Raw genomic sequence first — 13,853 nt, 5'->3', positions numbered from 1 at the left:
AAAACGTGATGACGTACAGACACCCAGAGGAAGACGTAGGCAGTGTCGGTTTCTTCATAGCATTCACTGTCACCTTAAAAACAGACTCCAGATCAGGGGTAAAAATTTCTGAAATCTGACCCCTGTCATGAAAAGTGCTGTAGATATAGTTCTGTACCACTCAGAGACAAAATTCCAACGGCTATAGAAACTAGAAAGTGTTTTCTATCCAATAATAACAATAATATGCATATTGTACGATCAAGAATTTAGCACGAGGCAGTTTAATTTGGAGACCCAAATATGCTAATGCGGAACAGCACCCCCTATAGTTGCAAGAAGTTTTAAGCATCTCCAATCCAAAATTAAATCTAGAATCAGCTTCCTATTTCGCAACAAAGCATCCTTCACTCATGCTGCCAAACATATCGTCGTAAAACTGACTATCCTACCGATCCTTGACTTCGGCGATGTAATTTACAAAATAGCCTCCAACACTCTACTCAGCAAATTGGATGCAGTCTATCACAGTGCCATCCGTTTTGTCACCAAAGCCCCATATACTACCCACCACCGCGACCTGTATGCTCTCGTTGGCTGGCCCTCGCTTCAGATTCATTGCCAAACCCACTGGCTCCAGGTCATCTATAAGTCTTTGCTAGGTAAAGCCCAGCCTTATCTCAGCTCACTGCTCACCATAGCAGCATCCACCCATAGCACGCGCTCCAGCAGGTATATTTCACTGGTCACCCCCAAAGCCAATTCCTCTTTGGCCGCCTTTCCTTCCAGTTCTCTGCTGCCAATGACTGGAACGAATTTCAAAAATCCCTGAAGCTGGAGACTCATATCTCCCTCTCCAACTTTAAGCACCAGCTGTCAGAGCAGCTCACAGATCACTGCACCTGTACATAGCCCATCAGTAAATATCCCATCAACTACCTCATCCCCATACTTTTTTTTTTTTTTTTTTGCTCCTTTGCACCCCAGTATCTCTACTTGCACATTCATCTTCTGCACATCAATCACTCCAGTGTTTAATTGCTCCATTGTAATTATTTTGCCACTATGGCCTATTTATTGCCTTACCTCCTGTCACGCCCTGGCCTTAGTATTCTTTGTTTCCTTTATTATTTTAGTTAGGTCAGGGTGTGACATGGGGAATGTATGTGTTTTTGTATTGTCTAGGGTGGTTGTATGGTTTAGGGGGTTAAGTAGTGTCATGACGTCGCCTGCTTGGGTATTGCAAACCTCACCACCCCCTCTCCCTGCCTCTTCAACCCATGCTGTGGTCACAGAGAGGTCGTAAATTCCTGAGAATCTCCTCATGGCCCAACAGTATTAGACAGAGGGTAAACTTTCAGGACAAAGGAATTTTCTCCCACCTCACAGAACTTGAGGTACGAACATATTTCATGTTCCTGCAAAAGTATAAAGGATCGGTGGAGAGTCCAGCTATGAACCGGTCCATTTGTCACCACGTGGGAAACTCATGTGAGACTGTGGGACTACATTACCATACCGCTGTTTATATAATAACCTCAGATATGAGGTTTACATCTGTTTGTTGTATAAAATGAATGAGTGAGTATGATACTGTTTGTATAATTGTGTAATATGATTTTGAACTGTTTAATGAAGAAAAATACAAATCCCTGTTGTATTTGAACTAAATCCAGGGACCGCCCTGAGCCAGTTGGGTCAGAGACCATGGGACAGCCCCTCTCTGCTATCCGAATAAAAGCCAACTCTAAGAAATTACCATTAGACCATGTTTATCCTCCATGAGGAGAACGAAGGTTAAGTACCATTGCTGAATCTTTAACCATACCACGTGGTTAAACTCTTAAGACGAATAAGAACAAGTCGTTGATATTGACTACTAGTCTGCAGCTAGGAATTCGGTATCATTGAACGCGAAGAAAGACAACCGCCGAAACAATCATTCTTTAACGAATGTCCATCTGAACAATACACAACCGAGACAGAACTTCACTCCAACCAAAACGAACTTCTCTCCAACGACCAAGGACACACACACTGGACGTAACTATATATATATTGATTGCAATTGTTCCCGAATGAGTGAGCGTTCATGTGTAAGGATTAGCATGTCAATTGTTATAATTATGGACTCTGTAGTGAATTCTTAGTCGAACGCAACTTTCCCTTTGTCTAACAGCCGCCATGCCGGTTTAGCCCACTAGGGCATATTCCTTCCACCATTTCATGTAACTATTTTAAGTTTGTTTGTTTATGCATTTCTGTGAATTAATTAGTTAGTAATAAATAAATGATTTAAGACAATTGATGTATGGATGACTCATAGTGAAGACTGGGTTCGTGCAGATCAGCGATTTACGACGTTTGGAATGAGACTGACGAAAGGTAGAATAAATACAAATTGAATTAGAAGACCATTGATCAGATAGGAAAATATCGGAAAGGTTATATTGGGAAATAATAACCTTGTAATCTAATAACTTTCCCTGGTGCCCTCGAATTCATAGTTAATTAGTTACGCTATTACTCAAGTGGTCGCGTAATCCCTAATTATAGGAATCTATGATAAAAACTAGTAAGTCTTCAATTTAACGATAGCAAAGACACGACATATATGACGCCCCCTGTGAGGATCTAAGATAGAATTAGTTTCTGCTGTGTAATTCCAAATATCAATTGTGCAAACAGAAATTGTACAAACAGACTGCTTTCTATAAATTTGGTTGCCTGTGTGTATTCTTATTTTAAGAGGCTACATTGCGCCTCCGGTAGCGGTCTTTTAGCGTCAGAGCAGTGAGTGGTAAATTCCAGATTTAGTACGTTAGGCCAAACGGTACTATTTCTGTCGGTCAATATTAACTTCTAGAGCCAATAAGGTTAGAAATTAGAAGATATTCGTTCGGTGACCGAGCCGAAGTATTTGTCTGCCTACCACACTGTGGAATGACTACAGGCATAGCTATATTTATGTACCGTGTCGCTCCGGTCAACATAACGCTAGCAAAGTAGGCCGAATGGTTTAACGTGAGACGTCACAAACAAGTAAACCTACTCTCTCCATTTTGAGAGGGAACCCTATCCTACCCTTTCGTGCTTAGAACGTGATATTTCTGAACAACATAGGGTAAGCACGAGGTGGGAAATCCACGAGGTGCAAGCTAAAATAGAGGGATTTTTTTTTTTCACGTTCTGTGCTGTTTAAAATCCTCCGCCTCGCGCGACGGAAGTCCCGCCCTTTGTACTTCCGTTTGATTTCAGCATTTCGCATCCTGGTGGTAAAGAACCGCAAGTACATCCCTTAAAAGAGGTGGCGAAACCCAAACGTGGATCACGTTAAATAATCCAGCAATCTCAATTGTTTGGGTCTCATTCAATTTATTTATTTAAATTGTCAGACATACCTTTCTAGGTTCTTCCAATTAAATGAGACATCTTAAACTTCTCATATTAACCTAGATTAAGCACTTCTCAGGTTAATTAAAGTTTAATTCACAAATTGCCTATACAGGTTTGATTTATCATTAAATTGATCAATCAGTAAAATTTGGGTTTTTAAAAACCCAGTCAGTAATCCAGTACTGACAGAAGCCCGGCCCAGCGGGAATCCCATGTGGTTTCGGCCTTAGGGGGAAGTGTACCACAGTGTTGAATGTTCCAAACATTTGGTCTACTGTTACACTTATGATATCCAATCAACAGAGATTGTATGGATTATCGTCTCATTCAATTTAATAAGTTAAATTGTTGAACATAATTTAATGTTCTTCCAATCAAATGAGACACTTTTAAACTTATCGTATTAACCTAGATGAAGCCACATCTCATGTTAATTAAAGTTTAATACCCAGATAGCCTACACGGGTAGGATTAATCATTGGCATTGATTGGCATTGATTAATTAATTCAATTTGCTTTTGCAAATTCATTCACGTCCAACTTCCACAGTACTGTCCAGTACTGATAGCTCATTAACGTCTATAAATAGATTAAAACTTGTCTTTGCAGCTTCCAATATATTCCAAAACCAAATTTAGGAAAATTAGGAAAAACATTTTTCCTTTCAAAATGTTCTAATAATGTGCAAGCCATCAGAGGGGGTAATCCCCACCCGCCCGCTAATTAGTGAACCTCCACCCGCAAATGTATTGATCTCTGACCTCAGCAGCGATACCAACACTAATTATGCCCTTAGTGGAAAAGCAGACAACAACGCTTCCCAAAATCAACCATCAAGCGCAGGCCTCGTAAAGGTTCTCTCCAGTCTAGCCCTGATGTCTTGCCACCCGAGATTGGCATCTGTCCAATACCGCAGTGCACAGCTGAAGCACGAGCAGGTGATGGTAGACATGGAGGGACAGGTGGAGAGAACCGGGAAACTAATGACAAATGCAGAAAATTGAAAAATTCTGCTAGCTATGGAACTGCGCTTGAAAACTGAACAATTAAATAAAATTGCAAAAACGTATGACGATGAACAAGCACAAGCTCTTCAACAAAATCGTTTTCTACAGGAACAAAATCAAATGCTACTGGAACAGCTCGATTTATACAAAACTAAATACGATGATGTCCACGCCAAACTAGATAAATCTGAAGAGTTATCTACAAACAGGAGCGCTCAACTTGATAACATGCATGCAGATATGTTGAACGTTACTCAAAATAACACGGTTCTACTCAAAACGCTGCAGACCAAAGACGATCAGTTAATGAACATAATGACAAAGTTGGATGACAAGTCAGCAGAACTCATTGAAGTCGCTGACCAAATGAATGATGAGAGAACTCAGGTGATGAAGATGGAAATATTGATTTCTAAGCAAGCAGCGGAAATCTCATCACTGAATATCTCGCTCCGTACTCGAGACCTCTATCTGGAAACCATGACAGATACGTTTGAGACCGAAAGGAGCAAGTGTGACACTCACGTGTCCAAAATCAGTACTCTAAGCGCTCAAGTGGACTCTGCAATGCACCAGAATACCACCCTTAGGTACCATCTGGATGAAGTCCAGAATGGTCACGCTCTACAGCGCGACTACCAATCCAAGCAACCGGAGCCCTGTACTCACAGGAGTAAAGACGATAGGTTTCAGACCTTGCCTCCCTCATGTGTCCCTCAGTCTTCTCCACTTGGTCATTCGGCACTGAGTAATATTGCACCTCTTGGCCAACAACAACAAGGCTTGGCTTCTTCTCTTGGCCTTTCGGCCCCAATCTCTCCACAGGATGAAGCCAACCCTCTCCGCCCGCTTGGCGCGGAATACCTTGACAAACTCGTCAAGTATTTCCCCACCTTTGACCCCGTTCCAGGTCAGCCAAACGATACTGAGACGTTCCTAACTGACATAGAGGATGCGTTGGATGGCTACCCGAACGCTACAGGTTCTGACAGGGTTTACCTGTTGAAGCGAACGTCAAATAGACACGTGACAAGGTTAATTCATCTACAACAGCAACACGTGCTAAATGACTACGCTAAACTTGCCACAGCTTTGAAAGTAGAATTCAGTGGTTCTGCGACTCGCAAACACAATAGCTCACTGGCTAACACCGTCAAACAAGCTCGGAACGAACACCCACAAGCTTACTATCATAGGCTTCGTTCAGCTTACTTTGGCCTACTCACTGAAACGGGCATGGAAGACCTGTTACCTTTTAAACAAATGTTCCTGTCGAACATGTATCCTACCTTCATTACCTACTTGGGCCCTGCCGCCCACGTTGGCTTGCCTATCTTACAACTCAGAGAGCTTGCAAGCACAGCTTTTGAGGCATCAAAAGTTCACAACGCCAAGAGCCCTGACCACTCGGTTTTGAAGTTTGACCAGGAGCACTCACTCCAGCTAGAGGGTGCATTATCAGGTATTGGAGCGTTGAGAGATGACGCACAACAACAGTTTCTACCACGAAACCATGATTCCAATAACCTCCGCGGTCGAAATAACTGTAAAGTACGTCGCAATCAACATGACTACCGCTACAATCGACCTGTTCGCTACGTTCCTGCACCCAACCCACAAAAAGTGTCAGAGCACAAGGGTAACAAAGGGTTGAAGGACAATCAAAACGTAGACCAATGTTCTCCAGAAGTTCCACTACGGGAAGAACTAAAGCGAGAACAATTTGAGAAAAGGGTAAAAGATAAGTCACAAGGACTAGACGGGGAATTACCGGACACCAGGTCCGCAGAAATTAACACCCTTAGCAAGGACGTTAAAGTTCAAATTTCTCGCGCTCTCATTCAAGACCCTATCCAGGGCCCGCTTGATCAAGAAACAAGCCCCCGGGCTTTGTCTATAGACTCTGATACAAAGATTGCGGAGAAAAAGGTAAAACGCTTCGTTAATGCCAAGCCCACTCAAAATCGTAAAAGTCAATCTGCTTCCACCTTGAACAGAAATGACACATCACGTCGTTGCGAAAGACCACTCCACTTTGTGGGGAATATGTCCACTAAACACGAATCGAAACGGCCGTACCTGGAAACAGTCCTGGAGGACTGCTTAACTTGTCATGCGCTAATTGATTCGGGTGCGACAATCACTCATCTCTCAAACATTGTTTGATAATCTAAAAAGGGCTTTGAAGCCAACTAAACGTTGGTTAAAAGTGGAACGATGCGACACTACACTTCGAGGGGTCACTCAGACTACCTCGCCTCTCACATTGAGAGTCATGCTGAAACTACACTTCAAAGACGTATCGATCATTCACCCTGTGTACGTTACCAGCCTCGAAACCGTACCCCTGCTACTTGGAGCAGACTTGATGGATCGGTTACTCCCATTGATGGATTGGAAAACCAACCAGGTATGGTCACAGGCCACCCTGCCTTCTCCACTGACCACACTGTCTTCCCCTAACGCTAGCTGCAACGCAGTCAGTCACGAGGGATATCTGTCAAAAGCACCCCTTGGGAAAAAGACGCTTAAAAACCTTTTGGGGCAGAATCCGATCCAAGGAGATATTACTATATCTCGACACATTCCATCAGCCAACCTGATTGACCATTCTTTTCATGATTTCGAGCCAGCTGTCTCTGTTAATAAGCAACTTCCCTCCTCCTTGCAGTCATGCAATACGGTAGTTGAGATGAACTCCTCTTGCCCTTCAGACATTTCCGCAAGCACTGCGGCCGTCTCAGCAAGAAAAACATCGATGCGCAGAGTATACTCTGCTTCCGATGATACACCTTCCGCTTTGTTGGGGACTGTCAACCCTTATAATGACACTAATGGCGTCAGTCCAGCAACTGACCCGATGATTCCCACTGGTGAAACACTTTGCGATATCACAGACCGATATCCTTGTCTCAGTTCGCAGGTACTGAAGAGGTCGCCACACGCGGTGGGGACTGACATGCCTCGACAGCCACTGAGCGTTTTGAAGCACAAACACCAGGAGATTTGGTTGAAAGGTTACAGCCATTCTCATAACAACGCGGCCGCTGACAACTCGTACATCGGGTCCGATCTTTTCATTTGCGCCTCGGACACCAACACCACCCGCTGGTGGGGGGGTCCCGAGACACAAAGGGGGGGAATAGTAGCCCAGACCCATGATGAGCCTCATCGAGGCCGGTGGGGGGGTCAAGACTACGGACAACACCGTACGAGGCCGCCAGAGCATAAATCAAATCTAGTTGTAAACTCCTCTATGAGAACATTGAGGAGCAGACAGGCCCCTAGACGGGGATTATCTTAGAGCACATCTAAAATAGTACTGAGGTGTACCACACTGGTCGTAAAGGAAGTCCAGTGGACTTGTCCACCTCCAAAACAAATGGCAATAATAATCATTCCTTGCCATGCGTAGGTTCAACTACAATACAACTAGTAAAATGCTCCAATCATGTGTTCCGGTAGTATAATATTTCAAAATAAATCGGTAGGATAACTGGTCCCTTTGAGCACCAGTACCAATACCAGCAACAGTCAGTCTAGCTACAACCAGTAAGGAGGTTAGAGACCTAACCAATCAAATTACCCTTGACAATAGCGACATAGGAGTCACTCAGAGTGCAACACAGGGAAGGGAATCTCCAGTGCACTCTTCCAGTGGTTAACACACATGCCACTAATAAATAGAATCCTTCATTCAGGAGGAAAATTATTAGAATCATTAACCATGATCACACCACGTACGACGGGTCCAATACTTATAGTACTTCCGTCGTGAGGTTAGCTCCTCCATGGATAACATAGCTATGAAATAGACTTCATACCTATCACCACTACAATAGTGGAAGACACAGTGACTTAGTAAAAAACTACTACAGACTCCCTCGACACCAATTCTGACTGACCTCCAGGCATTGACCTGAAAATTACCTGACTACGTCAGACTCATTCTGAACAAGTTGTAATCTGCCAGGATACTTGGTTTTCTTCCCTTGACATGCGCGCTTGTTTAAGCATAAAGGCACAACGGAACATCCAATTAGGATTTATGCTAGGATCACTTAAGGGTCCAAGCAAAATACCAGCCTTAGTAAAGTTGAACATTTACTTCTAGGCCTTTGTCTCTACAGCACTCACCAGTTTTCTTCCCAGAAGTCCATAGGTCATCCCTGTAGACTGCCCAAAACTAGTGCCTTACAGCTGTAAAGTTATCATATAGTTATCAACTTAGGATAGTGCCTAAGCAACACACCAAGTAGGAAAACCCTAGATATGGCGTTAGAGACAATGCCATGATAGTCATTTTGCCAGAACATTGGACGTATATAGAATACAGTCCAATTAGATGATTTTGTGTGAGAACTATATTTTGTAGCTTTTTTGTTTGTTTATGCTTTCATTCCTTTTCGGTTCAGTTCCTTTGACATTTAGGAAGTGATAGAGCCATAAACAACTTCCCCATACAACATTCACTTAGTGCCACAACGCCGCTCATTGGGGAATGAATGTAATTATATATATATTTCATGAGTGTGTGTGCGTTGTTAACATCTGCCTAAGTTACTGCTCAGATCTTCCAGTCTGGACGACAACCAGACGACGGGTCCGGAACGGCGACCCCAAATCCGGACACCCACGGCCCATCCTTGTGGCGGCATGCCCGCTGTCAGAGAGCCTACCAAGGTAAACCACCAAGGGGGGGACCACAACGGCGATCACCAACCAGGACATCCCCTGGCCCTCCCTGGGGTACTTTGCAGCTTCCAGGGAACCTATCAAGGTACATCACTAGAAGGGACCGCAACGGCGATCACCAACCGGACATCAACTGCCATCCTTGTGGTGGACTGCTCCGCTTTCAGAGAAGCCTACCAAGTTCAACCACCAGAGGGGACTGCAACGATGATCTACAAACAGGACACCACGTGTTCATGATTTTATGTTGATTTGTAACTTGCAGGACAAACAAGATCCAAACCACCAGGGGGGGTATGTCATGACGTCGCCTGCTTGGGTATTGCAAACCTCACCACCCCCTCTCCCTGCCTCTTCAACCCATGCTGTGGTCACAGAGAGGTCGTAAATTCCTGAGAATCTCCTCATGGCCCAACAGTATTAGACAGAGGGTAAACTTTCAGGACAAAGGAATTTTCTCCCACCTCACAGAACTTGAGGTACGAACATATTTCATGTTCCTGCAAAAGTATAAAGGATCGGTGGAGAGTCCAGCTATGAACCGGTCCATTTGTCACCACGTGGGAAACTCATGTGAGACTGTGGGACTACATTACCATACCGCTGTTTATATAATAACCTCAGATATGAGGTTTACATCTGTTTGTTGTATAAAATGAATGAGTGAGTATGATACTGTTTGTATAATTGTGTAATATGATTTTGAACTGTTTAATGAAGAAAAATACAAATCCCTGTTGTATTTGAACTAAATCCAGGGACCGCCCTGAGCCAGTTGGGTCAGAGACCATGGGACAGCCCCTCTCTGCTATCCGAATAAAAGCCAACTCTAAGAAATTACCATTAGACCATGTTTATCCTCCATGAGGAGAACGAAGGTTAAGTACCATTGCTGAATCTTTAACCATACCACGTGGTTAAACTCTTAAGACGAATAAGAACAAGTCGTTGATATTGACTACTAGTCTGCAGCTAGGAATTCGGTATCATTGAACGCGAAGAAAGACAACCGCCGAAACAATCATTCTTTAACGAATGTCCATCTGAACAATACACAACCGAGACAGAACTTCACTCCAACCAAAACGAACTTCTCTCCAACGACCAAGGACACACACACTGGACGTAACTATATATATATTGATTGCAATTGTTCCCGAATGAGTGAGCGTTCATGTGTAAGGATTAGCATGTCAATTGTTATAATTATGGACTCTGTAGTGAATTCTTAGTCGAACGCAACTTTCCCTTTGTCTAACAGCCGCCATGCCGGTTTAGCCCACTAGGGCATATTCCTTCCACCATTTCATGTAACTATTTTAAGTTTGTTTGTTTATGCATTTCTGTGAATTAATTAGTTAGTAATAAATAAATGATTTAAGACAATTGATGTATGGATGACTCATAGTGAAGACTGGGTTCGTGCAGATCAGCGATTTACGACGTTTGGAATGAGACTGACGAAAGGTAGAATAAATACAAATTGAATTAGAAGACCATTGATCAGATAGGAAAATATCGGAAAGGTTATATTGGGAAATAATAACCTTGTAATCTAATAACTTTCCCTGGTGCCCTCGAATTCATAGTTAATTAGTTACGCTATTACTCAAGTGGTCGCGTAATCCCTAATTATAGGAATCTATGATAAAAACTAGTAAGTCTTCAATTTAACGATAGCAAAGACACGACAGTAGAGTAGATGGGTTTGTGTTTAGTGTAGGTGTCTAGCTATGTCTATGGTTGCCTGAATGGTTCTCAATCAGAGACAGATGTCATTAATTGTCTCTGATTGGGAGCCATATTTAAGACAGCCATAGGCACTAGGTTAATGTGGGTAATTGTCTATGTTGTACGTTTGTAGCATGTGTGTGCACTTACATCTATAGCTTCACGATCGTTTTGTTTCAGTTTGTTAAAGTGTTCGTTGCGTGTTTTTCCTTTCTCTAAAATAAAAGAGAATGTATTTTGCACACGCTGCGCCTTGGTCCACTCTCTCTCAGCAAGACGATCGTGACACCTCCCTTATCTTACCTCATTGCACACACTGTATATAGACTTTTCTGATGTGTTACTGACTGTATGTTTGTTAATGCCATGTGTAACTCTGTGTTGTATGTGTCGCACTGCTTTGCTTTATCTTGGCCAGGTCGCAGTTGTAAATGAGAACTTGTTCAGCAAACTGGCCTACCTGGTTAAATAAAGGTGAAAAAAAAAATTCAAGGTGTTTTTAAAAAGGTGTTCCCACATATGCTGAGCACTTGTTGACTGCTTTTCCTTCATTGTCCTGTTGAAAAACAGATGATAGTCCCACTAAGCGCAAACCAGATGGGATGGCGTATCGCTGCAGAATGCTGTGGTAGCCATATTGGTTAATTTGTGATAGTGGGCAGCATTTTCACTTTTGGATGAATAGCATGCCCATAGTGAACTGCCTCCTACTCTGTCCCAGATGCTAATATATGCATAGTATTATTACTATTGGATATAAAGCACTCTGAAGTTTCTAAAACTGTTTGAATGATGTCTGTGAGTATAACAGAACTCATATGTCAGGCAAAAAATTGAGAAAAAATCCAAACAGGAAGTGAGAATTTTGAGGCTGGTCGATGTTCAACTCATCGCCTATTCAATTCCCTGTAAGATATGGATCTGTTTGCACTTCCTACGCTTTCCACTAGATGTCAACAGTCTGCAGAACGTGGAATGAAGCCTCTACTGTGATGTTGAGCCGGATGGGAGGTGTTTCAGTCATTGGTCTGGCAGAATGCCAGTTCCTGGTCACGCGCATTCCAAACGATATCGTCTTGCTTTCCATTACTTCTAGAGACACAAAGGAATTCTCCGGTTGGAACGTTATTGGATAGTTATGATAACAACATCCTGAAGATTGATTCTCTACTTAGTTTGACCAGTTTATTCGACCTGTAATATAACTTTTAGAAGTTTTCATCCGAGTTCGCCTGCAGCTGCGCGAGCGTCTGGACATGTGCACTAAACATGCTAGCAAAAGTAGCTACTTAGACATAAGTAATGGAAATTATTGAACAAAACAACAATTTATTGTGGAACTAGGATTCCTGGGAGTGCATTCTGATGAAGATCATCAAAGGTAAGGGAATATTTATGATGTAATTTCGTTTTTCTGTTGACTCCAACATGGCGGAGAAATGTTGTTATATCTGAGCGCCGTCTCAGATTATTGCATGGTGTGCTTTTTCCGTAAAGTTTTTTTGAAATCTGACACAGCGGTTGCATTAAGAACAAGTGTATCTTTAATTCTATGTGAAATATGTATCTTTCATCAAAGTGTATGATGAGTATTCCTGTTATTAGATGTGGCTCTCTGCAATTTCTCAGGATATTTTGGAGGCATGTAAACTAAGATTTATGGATATAAATATGCACATTATCGAACAAAACATACATGTATTGAGTAACATGATGTCCTATGAGTGTCATCTGATGAAGATCATCAAAGGTTAGTGATTAATTTTATCTCTATTTCTGCTTTTTGTGACTCCTGTCTTTGGCTGGGGAAATGGCTGTGTTTTTTCTCTGGCTATGTACTGAGTTAACATAATCGTTTGGTGTGCTTTCGCCGTAAATCCTTTTTGAAATCAGACATGTTGGCTGGATTCACAACATGTGTAGCTTTAATTAGGTGTCTTACATGTGTGATTTCATGAAAGATAGATTTTTATAGTAATATATTTGAATTTGGCGCGCTGCATTTTTTCTGGCTTTTGGCCAAGTGGGACGTTAGCATCCCACATATCCCAGAGAAGTTAAGTGTGCCTTGAATTCTAAATAAATCACTGGCAGTGTCACCAGCAAAGCACCCCCACACCATAACACCTTATCCTCCATGCTTCACGGTGGAAACTACACATGTGGAGATCACACGTTCACCTACTCAGTGTGTCACAAAGACACAGCGGTTGGAACCAATAATCTTACATTTGTACTCATCAGACCAAGGACAGATTTCCACCGGTCCAATGTCCATTGCTCGTGTTTCTTGGCCCAAGCAAGTCTCTTCTTCTTATTGGTGTCCTTTAGGAGTGGTTTCTTTGCAGCAATTCAACCATGAAGGCCTGATTCACGCAGCCTCATCTGAACAGTTGATGTTGAGATGTGTCTGTTACTTGAACTCTGTGAAGCATTCTTTTGGTCTCTCTCTCTCTCTCTTCTCTCTCTCTCTCTCTATTTCTCCTCTCTCCTCTCTCTCCTCTCTCTCTTTCTCCTCTCTATTTTTCCTCTTTTTCTTTCTCCTCTCTCTCTCTCTTTCTCCTCTCTCTCTTTCTCTCCTCTCTCTTTCTCTCTCTCTCTCTTTGTTTCGCTCATCTCTGAGGCTACAGGTGTGTTGGCCCCTGGCTCACTTATTGTCAACAAAGACATAATTTGTGTGTGTGTGTGTGTGTGTGTGTGTGTGTGTGTGTGTGTGTGTGTGTGTGTGTGTGTGTGTGTGTGTGTGTGTACAGTGCATGCATATGTGTGTTTGGCTGCGTGACTGTTTGTGACTGTGTGTGTGTGTAACCGTGTTTTGTTTCAACCTGTGGGGATGACAGAGTGACAAGGTCATGAATATGGTGTGTTTAGCCAACAGCATGTTCACGTCAGTGTAGGAGGCCACTGTTTAACCTCAATGGCACCGCATGCTGTGTGTCTGTGTGGTTCTGTTTTGCCTCCATCTCGCATTGTCCCAAAAACACACACATACAGTGCCGTGGACGCAAGAATACATGACTCAGCTTAGCTCCACACAGCCATGGA

The sequence above is a fragment of the Salvelinus alpinus genome, chromosome 4 (assembly GCF_045679555.1).
Source record: "Salvelinus alpinus chromosome 4, SLU_Salpinus.1, whole genome shotgun sequence".
Classification (NCBI taxonomy): Eukaryota; Metazoa; Chordata; class Actinopteri; order Salmoniformes; family Salmonidae; genus Salvelinus; species Salvelinus alpinus.
Note: the sequence above shows the minus strand (reverse complement) of the source record.